The sequence below is a fragment of the Aricia agestis genome, chromosome Z (genome assembly GCF_905147365.1).
Source record: "Aricia agestis chromosome Z, ilAriAges1.1, whole genome shotgun sequence".
NCBI lineage: Eukaryota > Metazoa > Arthropoda > Insecta > Lepidoptera > Lycaenidae > Aricia > Aricia agestis.
This window is the reverse complement of record NC_056428.1, coordinates 5574426-5586600: the sequence shown is the minus strand read 5'-3', so window position 1 is coordinate 5586600 and position 12175 is coordinate 5574426.

Below are 12175 nucleotides of genomic sequence, written 5' to 3'. Positions count from 1 at the left end.
TATTCCCACGGAATTCAAAATCGAAATCCCGCATTAGTAAATCGAATACGGAAAACGTGCGTATACGGCCAGCCTTACTGTCCGAATCGGCAGCACGCAACCGGACGAATTGAATAGGGCCGTTATTCTTGAAATGTTAATGGAATCGCGCGAAAAACTGTTACATTCAGATTGTTTGGATTCTCTGCATTCCTCCTCTGATAAGAATCCTGAGCGAATATCGACCTTACTGTTATTGATTTGGTCGTTTCTAATGGAGTGGTACTGGTTTATGTTGGATAGTTTTGTGGTAGGACCTGGGAATTATATTATGTGGGATGTTTAGTTTAAGCTGTAACCAGCCCTTTGATTCCCTAATTTTTATTAACGTGAACTTTATTAGGTTTATTATGATATTTGCGCACGCATTAACGCAGATTAAAAAGATAAAACGTCCAAATTTTGACATAATATTTTTTATCGTGTTTTAAACAGTTCAAACGTCATAATAATTATGAACTTACCATGCACTTGAACCAATATGTTCAATTGAAACTTACAAAATCACTTACTGAAAGTAAACATAATAATAATAAGCCCGCAGGGCAGCTTGTGGTGAGCTGTTGGGGAGTAGTGACCCCACGTACCCGAGTGCTCCCAGGGAAGTCTCTGTTCTCCATCTCCGGCTTGCCTTCACTGGCCAGCTGGAATTAACACTGACGGAGAATCAGACCTCTGCCTTAGCTTAACCGGCCGGACAGAGTGGAGTCGCAAGAGCTTCGGCTCGGAGGGAGGATGTGAAGCATAAGTGGCGAGTGGGCGACGTGATGGGACCCTCTGAGGGTGCAAATGATCGGCGTTTAAAGTCCATAGCGACACCTCTTCTGCCTCAGGCCGCTCTATCAATGTTGCCGCCTCGGTGTACCGTACGTGCGACCATTTCGAGGGGTCCATTTAAAGAGTTGGCGAGTCACAGTCTCTTTTATGATGCATATTTCCACGTTGTATCGGGAGATGCCATAGCCCATTCCCTGTAATAGTCCTACACTGGCCGCTGGCTCTCTTTGGTCGTACTCCCATAGTGCGGACAGGGAGAGCCGCCGTTAGATTAAAACTGTGTAACGGGCCTCTACGTGTTGGCTTCGGCCCCAGGTATGCCTTCCAAAGGTCCGGGATTTAATTGCCCGTGAGCAAAGAATACCTTACACAAACATTATAATAATTCATCAAAAAATATTGGTAGAAACATCACGAATTCATGCTGAAAAAAGAAAGATAAATATTCCGATGTTTTGTAAATAATAAGTCAATTTCAAAACTCAGTGGGAGTTCTAGGTCCAGATGAGATAAACGAATTTGTTTATCCAATTTTCTCATATTTTGATAAGTTAGATTCACTTGAATATTTATTGAGTATTGTGAGGCGATTGCCACTACTTCTGAGTCATGGCTTGTAGGGCCCGAACCCTTTTTCATTTATATTTTCTACGAGAAGGGCTACCAGGTCATATGAGAAAAGCCGGACAGGTAAATTAAAAAACCATGCGGTAACCACAGTCTACATTAATAGAAATAGCGTTTTACCAAAATAATGGAACTAGCCAGGGGCCTGTTTTCATAGAGAGAAACCTGTATTGGATAACTTTTAATCGAACCTATTTGAATATATCCTCGCTATTTTCATTCTGGCGGAGAATATACTTCTTGTTAAAAAAGATTATAATTTTTAAATCGCAAAAAATAAGTACTTAAATCAAATAAAAAATGTTTAATAGTCATAATGTTGAGAGTGTTTGTGCCTTGGTTGTGGAAACATGAGGCGAGAAAAACCACCATGCGATCGTGATTACGTTTAAAAAAATTAGTTCTGTGTACTCTTTCTAGACAAACTGCAAGGACAGCTGATAACATATGGAAATAATACTCTTCAAATTTTAAACGACCTGTGTCTCAAACAGTACTCTTTAAAACTTTAAATGACTTGTGTCCCATTACATCCTGAAGTGTGGCGACCCCATAACTGATTGACCCTTTTCGGATTCTAAAAGTGATGAAAGTAATTTTGTATCGGAGTAGCCGAAGGGTCAGGTGAGACTGGAAAGGTTTCCAATCGCAGTCGGAATTAAAGATTTTATCAACAAATGTACGAGAAAATTTTATGGTTTCAGATGGTTTCTCATTAGTTTTATTTCGGCTAATAGATTTTGGTCGTACATTAAAGCGGTATTGTGGTTTGATTTATGAAGCGTATAGCATAATAACTGAAATGCTTTTAATTCATTCATTCCATCATTTCATTCCACACGTACATTTCATGTGCAAGTCAGCGCGTTAGCGCATAAAAAAAGCGGCTACCTTATCACGTAAATATAGCGATCAACAATCCACTAGCAATAATCACGCGAGCGATTGCTGGGTGTCATGAATGTCACAAACAATGGTGTCATATATGTATAGTGAACGGTGTCATATATTGCAATCGTATTGTTTTGGCTGATACGTGATACGAAATGCGATTTTGGAGCAATTATCTTGCAATAATTGCTATCGCATTGCTCTCGCAAGATACGTGATACGGGGGCGGATGTCTGCGCTAGTCTCACGAAATTTCGAATACGGGAAACGAATTCGGAAAACGTGCGTTTGCGGCAACCCTTGACGAGACCGCACTAAAGCGATACGACACGATGCGACACATTACGTTCCATAGAACTGACGTTTGTAAAACATGAGATTCAAGTTTCTAAAAGGTCACTACTATGGAACTTAAAATGTTGCGTCGTGACTCGTGGCGTTGCGCGTTGACGCGTACTGTCGCGTTGTGGTGTTGCGCGTTGCCGCGTAGTGTCACGTTGTGGGCTCACTTTTACTATATTTATTATTTACATTATGGCATTGGTTATGGTACAGGAACAAATGTAAGCACTTATTTTATCAAACATCGGAAATAAATGAAGGTATTTCTCCATTTATAATTGGCTTACCTAATCGATGTTTCACTCTAAGGAAACTAGAGATCGCCTAAAGGTCGAAATTCGACCTTACTTGCAACGACATTAGGACTACTACCTATATTTTGTAAAAAATATTGACTTAATCATAGTTTTTTTCAATTCTTGTCTCTGGGACTCAGATGATCTCAGACTGGCCGTTTAAGCATTGTCTAACTGTTATCTAAAATTAAATAAAAAAAGCAATAATCATTTTCAATTAGTCAATTTGTTGTCAACAGACTTCAACCATAAATAAAAGAGTAGGTATAATTCATAGACATAATATAATGATATAATTCGTATATATAGGCTTGTCACTCAAAAATCTGTCATTTTTCCTAGTAGTAGTGTCGTAGTGTGTGTAACGTTTTATTTGTTAAAAATATGTATGATAAAAGCATAATTTTAAAATAATATTAGCTCGATGTACTCCTTCACTATATAAACTATAACTGTGCGCATGCACCTACGTTTTCCCATTTTTCGTAAAAAGGGTTACAAAGTTTTTCTCTCACGTATTAATATATAGATACTCATCAAAACATAGTATTGTCAATATATTTATACTTAATTTATATTGTTTATAAGGCAATAAAATTGTATTAAATGTTATTTTACTGAAAAAATTTAATTCATAATTCTTTTCCAAAATAACCATTTATCCATGTCCATCCATCCAAACCTACGTATTTAATGTTAAATCCACGTGTTTGAGGCATTCTTTGGCCGTTCTTATGGTTTATTATTTAACCACAAAACTCTACAATACCTAGCATAAAATGCTTACTAAAAACCTTTATTCTCACTTTTATCACATGAAATAATATGCAGACCGACTCCTTTGCTATGACCGAGTAACTCGGACCTAACTTGACAGTCTTTTCACGCTTATACACCGATATAAGGCTTTCTTATAGATCTCAATGGTAATAACGGACTACATTAATAATAATTTGATGATAATGTATTTTGGACATCTCTTTTAAATCCATTAATACTAACTGCCAAATCACCCATCCATGGATACGCCATGATTGCGTAAAGATTTAACAGCATCTGAAAAAAGAGTTCATTTTAAAAACACCATGACCTCAACCCTAACAATGAATGTGTTTTTGAATTCTATTTCTATCCCCATTTGTAAAGGCTTGATAGCTTGATCTCAGTTGCTAATGGACTCTCAAACCGAGTCGGTTAAGTCAGAAACCGCTTTCTATTTTCAAGAGCATTCGCCTTTCGATGAAAGTACCTAATGATCGCAAGACGTTTTTTCCGAGATAATGTATTGAAAATCGTCGAAGTCGATAGTTCTGAGGTTACTGAAACTGTTATAAGAAAATGGAATGGAATGGAAATGGAAAACATATTTGTATCTTTTTGAAGCTTATTTTTTAGCCCCTGATTAAAAAGAGGGATGCTATAAGTTAGACGTGTCTGTCAATGTGTATATCTGTTCGTAGCTTTGTAACATATAAACGGGTGGACCGGTATTGATCTATTTTTTTTTATTTTAAGCTGACATTATCGAGAGTGTTCTTAGCTATAGTTCATCATTATCAGCCCGCTCAGTGCTGAAAATTTTGAGTTTTATCTAGTTACATAACATTTTTTCATAGGAGGTTGTTTTTTTTTTTCTTTATTTAATTTTGTCTATGTTATTCTAAAACTGGGAGAAGGCTAGTAGGCCTAGAACACCTGCAAGGTTTTTGAGCTTTTGAGTCCTGCGTCACTGTTGGTAAGCTTTTAAGCTTTAATAATAATAATTGGCCTTATTTTTATGTTTCCTGGATGAAAATTATCGAACAACATCTTTCACAGATATTATTAGCTGTTTAGTAAACAATAATATATATGCTACAAGTTACAACCCTGTAAAGTGCTTATGAAACATTATAATAACTAGCTATTTGACCGAGCTTTGCTCGGTATTCGATAAAACACGAATAAAATGACATTTCCTAAAAATGATTCCTAGCTAGATCGATTTATCGCCCCCCGTTACCCTTTATACTAAATTTCATAAAAATCGTTGGAGCCGTTTCCGAGATTCTAATTATATATATATATATATATATATATATATATATATATATATATATATATATATATATATATATATATATATATACAAGAATTACTCGTTTAAAGATTTAAGATATTAATATTGTAATTTAAACTTTATTCCTCTATAGCATGCAACAGTAAGCTCAAAAATTATTTCAGCTAGACTCTAATTCCATTTGCTTTAGAGAGATTATGGCGCATTGTTATAATTATATAATTTAGATGCTACACGGCCTTCTGCCTTTTATTCCGAGCGCCAACTTAGACAATACACTACTGCTGAATTAGACATTCTCTTGAAATAGCGTATGCGAAATTTTGTTATTCAGTTCTATTTACTTTTTACATGTTCATTTATATTCAAGCTTATGTGACTGTTACCCGACTACGAAGTCATGGGCGCCGCCAAGGGGGTGCCAGGTTGTGCACTTGCAATCTTGGGAATCTCGGGATCAACAGGAATTATTGAAATAACAGTAGAAAGACCGTAATTCTGAACTTCCTAGAAAGACCAACAGCGGTCAAATGACCCATCGTATGTTTTTACTTTTTTTTTTCTCTTACTATTTTGCTTTTGCATTTTATTTATCATGTAATTATTTATAAATGTAACTAAATTAAATAATAGAACAAATATTCAAGAAAATTATTTAAAAAGCATTTTAAACACCTGCTACCGATAAAATGACATTATAATGACTCCACAAGATTTATTGGTTTTGTTCCTGTATTTGAGCATAAAACACAGTTTTTCCAGTTTTATATTTTCTCATTTCAGCAATAGAATGGTAAAGTTACTCTTATGTACAGTAATTAACGTCTAGAAGCCATGAACATCTTGATGAAAATACCCTATTGGAGGATAAAACTGTTATTTTTTCGTGTCGTATTTTTGGTCTTAATTTAGACCATTTATGTAAATAAAAGTATTTATCCCACTTTTGTCCAATGAGTCATTGACAAGTCTATTTCAGTCGAGTTTTTATAAATTTTAAATCAAATTTCAAATACAATACACAGACAAAACATAATAATAATAAAAAAAAAGAAAAATAAAACTTGCAAGAAAAACCCACTTTCTTTAGAAATTTTATGCAAGCGGTCAATTGACCGCTGCGGTCTTTCTAGGTAGGTTGTTATTTAAAACTTATAATTATTGAGCAATCATTAAAAACACGTTATCACAATTTAAACAATCGAAAATTATTAAATGTCACGAGAGGAAAACGAATTTCACGCAACGGTAACAAAAATATCGCAAATTAAATACGAAAATGCGGTCATTTGACCGCTCTGGTCTTTCTAGTGATAAAAAGCCGTCTATTGGATTTTTTTTTTTTTTAGTTTCGGCACTAAATGTTAACGTAAATAGACAGTCACTGTTGTTCGTAAAAAGTAAAAAGAAAACTGAAATCTGCACCCCTTGGAAATTATTTCTGCCGTGCCTATGTACGAAATGTAATGTGTTTATCATCTATGTATGAATGTATTAAGCACCATCATAGAAATTGATTCATAGATCCACCTAAATTCCACGTCTATGTCAAGTATAACGAAAACGGTAAAAATTTGCTTATTGCGCGAAAGTCATACATTTTGCCGAGGTAACACTTTATTATGTCCTTTCCCGGGACTAAAAGTATCTTTACATCAAACTACAGTATTGGTTCAATAGTTTAAGTGTGAAGAAGAAACGTACAGACATCCACATTTCGCATTCATAATATTATTAGTAAAGCTTGACGCTTATAATGATGATGATGAATATATCTGGTTCATTGCACAATATTTTTACGTTATAAAAAGCTGGCACGCACAATCTCATTGTTTAGATTAAAATTATTATTGTCCTCCATTATACGGCCCCAGCACATCAATCTTGGGCCCCCAATTGAGTTAACTACTTTAATCTAATCAATCTTTTTGGCCGCTTTACTCAAATTGAAGTAGTTAAAAGGAAATAAAAAGCTACAATGGTGCTATAATATTCCCCTGTACCGATTTTGGCGAAACCAAACAACGCAACGCAACTTTATATTGCCGAAATGTGTACGCAACACAAGATGACACGTGCCGATTCCTGCGAGATTTCAACGGTATTAAAATAAACATAAATTACACTAGAGACCGTAAACAAAAAACCTTTATAAAATTCACTCTCATTTCTAGGGCAACGCCGCATATTGCTATTAAATTTTTCGTTTTCAGGTGAAACAAAAGCTTGTGCCTTTTAAAACGAAATATTAGCTGGTTTCGAGTTTACATGTTCTCGGATAAGATACGAATCAGGGCCAGTTGTCCGTTTCGTTTTTAGTTTTATCAGCTGAAAACGTACTGCTTTTTTCGTATAAAAATAAACTTGCCAGTCGTTAAAACTAATATAGTTAAACTTAATATTAAATTGAGATATTCATAAGCATATTGTTTTGTATGCAAATTGTAAGGTAAGAAAATAAGATCATTAAAATTCTTACATAACTTTTAAAATTTTGTAAAAAATTTAAAATATAATATTAAGATGGAGTACATATACATCACTGGATTATCTTCTTATTATATTTAATTCAAAACCCTCCAAAATTAATTTATTTAAAAAAAATTACAAATGCATTATATTCCAAACATGACCCACGACTCCATAAGCCATCTGCAGACACATCGAATAGATTTGAATAAGTTTAATGGACAAATCAGTCCCCGGGCCAAAGATATTGATATTCAACTGGCAAAAGTTTTAAAATGGCGGACACGTACGTTGAAGTCCATTTCTACGAGAATTTGAGATCTAGAAAATGAAACAAGCAAAATATAAATATAACTTCAAAGCAACTCATCTGGAAATAATTTAAAATTGTTTAATAATTGTAAGTAAATTAAAAATTGTGTGTGTAGTTTTTACTCGAGAGACTCCAGGTTTCTGAGATTTTTGGGCAGGAATGTCAGGATCATAAAGTTAATATACCTAGCGGAATAGAGAAACAGAGGCCTGAGCATGCGAGATTTCACTATCAGTAACACTGCGTGGTAAAAAGACACGGGTGATACATGACAGCAGAACCAATTTTTTTTTCATCTGTTTGACATCCAGTCGGCACTTATCGGCATGTTGACAATTTAGGAAGATGTATAAGTGAATACGTAAACAAAATATTATTACACACAGACGTGTTATTCAATTATGGTTTCGTTTGACAGCTCGAGATTGTTGCTCTATTCCGTTAGGTATATTAAATTTATGGTCAGGATACAGGAGCGTTTTTGACTGTATTTTTTATGTCTTCGGGGGAAAGGAAGGGGGGGGGGGGGGGCAACTGCCACATCAAAATATGTAGTAAAGTTTCGTCATCGAGGCAAAGTCTCCCAAAGTTTTCCACTTCATGCTCTCGAGTGTGCCAGGCGTTCTTAAGTTTATCCAGTATAATATTGCCCCATTGCTCCCCTTCGTCATAAAGCTGGCGACGTCCTTGCCCGTGGCCAAGTAAGTACTCAAGAGGGTGCAGGTTCGATCCCGATCGGAGGTGTGTAACAAGTGGACATTTTCAGATCTCAAGTGTATGATATCACGGTATAGCGGCCAAACCGCTCATTCGCACGGACGCATATAAATCGAGACTTAAATTAATAACAAAATAAATTGAACTTCTGCAATTTATAACAAAAGAAATTGAACTTCTGTAACTTATTTTCTTTTCACATTTATTATTAAGTGGACCTTATACGTGGTTTCGCCCACAAAAAACAAACAGCAAACTTTACGGTTATCCTAGAGAGCAGGGGTCACCAATTAGTTTTGCTCGGGGTCCGTTTTAGGACATGAAATGACCTTCGCGGTCCACACATTTTATATAAAAAAAATTATTAAAGATACTTAGGTAATTACGGAAATAACAAAGGTATTTTTAGATATCAATGAGAAAAGTAACCATTTTTTGTAGCTAATTATCTCTCTGAAGTTTGGAGTGAAATATTCGTGCAAGCTATAGATATTGACATTAAATCCTGGAGATGGGGAAATCCTAAGATAAGTCCTGGTCCTAAAATCATCTTCGCTTCGGACATGCTTGGTCCGTACACAACGGGTCGGCGGTCCGGATGCGGACCGCGGTCCGCCATTTGGTGACCCCTGCTATAGAGTATAGATAATCAAATATTAAAAAGTTCTAAGAATAGCCTTGGGCCCTTTCTATTCTTTTAACTCCCTACGAATAATAAAAACTATTATTATAGGTAGAACTTACCCAAATAAAAATTAAATATTAGATAAACTTTATAGATATAACCATGCAGGTCTTCACCACAAGGCGATTCATAAAACTTGTAATTTAACTAGGTTTACATTAGACATTAATAAAATAATAATAATAATTAAGAGTAAAATTTTTTGACTTTTAAAGAAATATCTTTAAAAGCTACGAATGATAAAAACTAAGGAAACGTAACTCCCATACTATTACCGTTTTAAAAGCATTGTTGTAATATTATATCCGACTAGACGTTCCGCGCGGCTTCGCCCGCGTAAATAAGTTATTTCACAGGCAAATTAGTCCATTAAAAATAGCCTATGATCCTTAACGTGGTCTACTTCTTATCTGTGCCAAATAACAGAAAAATTGCTCCAGTAGTTCGTGAGATAAGCCTTTCAAATAATTTCCCTCGTTTTTTTCACATTTCCTCTGTTTCTTCGCTCCTATTAGTCTTAGCGTGATTAAATATAGCTTATATCCTTTCTCAATAAATGGGTATTTAACGCTGAAATAATTTTTCAAATCGGACCAGTATTTACTGAAATTAGCGCCTTCAAATAAGCCCTTTCAAATAATTTCCCCCCGTTTTTTCCACATTTTCCTCTATTTCTTCGCTCCTATGAGTCTTAGCGTAATAAAATATAGCCTATATTCCTCAATAAATGGGCTATCTAACACTGAAAAAATTTTTCAAATCGGACCAGTAGTTCCTGAGATTAGCGCGTTCAAATAAACAAACTCTTCCGCTTTATAATAATAGTATAGAAGTATAGATTAGGAATTTATTATACTACTAACTGTGCCCCGCGGAGTTACCCGCGGCTTGTTAGGGGAAAAACTTAATAATGATACTTTCTCACTGTAAAAAGTATCTTTAATGTGTTAATCTAGATTCTGAGTATCAATTAACTCCATACTAAATTTTATTATAATCCCTCTAGCTGTTTATATCTGAAGAAGTAACAAACTCACAAACTTCCTCCTTTATTAGTCTGATTATTTTCGTAGCTCTAATAGATTTCTCTTGAAATTTGAAGTATCTCAAACAAGTGAAAGTGCTGTAAGATTAAAACCATTAATCGACTACACTCATAACTTTCAGCCTGCTCAATTTGAGTAATCCGGCTCCAATTGAAAAGGTTTATCAAGTTTAATTTTACTTATCGAACATTTGGCAATTAACGTTTCCCCTTTAATTTTTTCCATGAGCCTGTGTTTTAGGGTTTCGTATATCTAAAGCAAAAACCATTTTACTACAGTTTGGCTGGCAAAATGTATAATATTAATATTAAATGTTAATTTAATATTAATATAATATTAGAACTAGGATATAATATCTGTTTTGCCAAAATTTTCATTGTATAGTAATTCATACATCATCATTAATTGCTAAATAAAGTAAATATTACTAAGGGCACAGAATATATATTAGCTAAGGGTCAATTTATATTAGCGCAGAGTCTAAGCGCATCGAAGCGAAGCATCCAAACCGAAGCAAACCCGGCCAACGCTTACGTTCTGGTGTTAAGGTTGAATTTTCTGTGTTCAGTTTTTGGGAACTCGCTTCGTTGCGCTTCGACTCTGCTCTATTATATGTTAATAATATAATATAATAGGATAATAAATGGCTACTAAATTTAATACGGAACCCGTGTGCGCCAGTCCGATTCGCGTTTGGCGGATTTTTATAATTAGAAAAGTACGAGCAATTAAAAGTTGTAATTGTCGAGACGACTGCTAAAATTTGCCTCCGAGTGAACAATGAGCAAAGACAATAAAAAAGAAATGCGAAAACTTTCTTAATTACGAACGAAAATTACATTGGTCATTTAAGGATTATGTAGTAAATTGCCAGTTTACAGGGTACACCTGAACCGAAACGTTCTTACAATCCCTCGTTTTCTTTATTGCTTCTTCAAAGAATTGCCGATCAGTGGAATTGATATAAGCGTTCGATTATATTAAGTTGATGTTCGACTCGTGTAATGTCAATTCCATACATTTTGATCCGAACGAAACGGCCGAAATTAGAATTATCGTAGCCATCTTGCAAAGCGTTATATTATCTGTTTCACACATATTTCCTGTCAACGTGATTCAAGTTTACGTAGTAACTATTCAGTACTTAATCTGTGTTCTAGTTTAAGCAATAAGAATGCCAAATTATGGATCACTGCAGTTGTATTCTGTGTCTGTTACTGTTTAATTAAGGCAGGGATTAATCTCAATCAAAAACGATAACCTTGCACACAACCAAAGACCAAGCGTATACGCATCGCAATAAGATTCATTTTAGCTTAGCATAAAACTGTAACAACTCTGGCGGATCTTCGCTATTTTTCATGTTTTTTGTTAAATATCTTTGTAAATAAATATTAAGAAACAAAATTGTTCGGTTAAAGAAGTTTTAATATAGATTTACTAACAATTTATTCAAATAAAATGTATAATTATCCTAGTTAATACTTATATTTCGACGAAATAGAGTTTTTTCAGAGGTGAGTTTGTAAATTAATTACAGCCAAAGTATTACGTTTTATTAAAATGTTTATGGTTTAAGGTATTTTAAATATTGTGCTTTATCTCATATTTTTTAACACTTCGTTATTATATTGGAACTAGGTAAACCGGGAGTCACGGAATAACAAATTGGGGTTTATCCTCGCCTTAAGCGTTGTTGCGCATATAAATGTAGAACAGTAATTGTCTCCGTCATAATGACAATTATTACAAGTGATTCATCCATGATAAACTCATTCACACGCAGAAGCTATAGGCTTAAGTGCCTGTTCAGATGAGGCGTTTTACGCGCGACGTCCATACGCGCGTTCAATTTCTATTGCATCCAGATACCGCGTTTTACGCGCGTTTTTACGCTACAAACATAGACTCGAA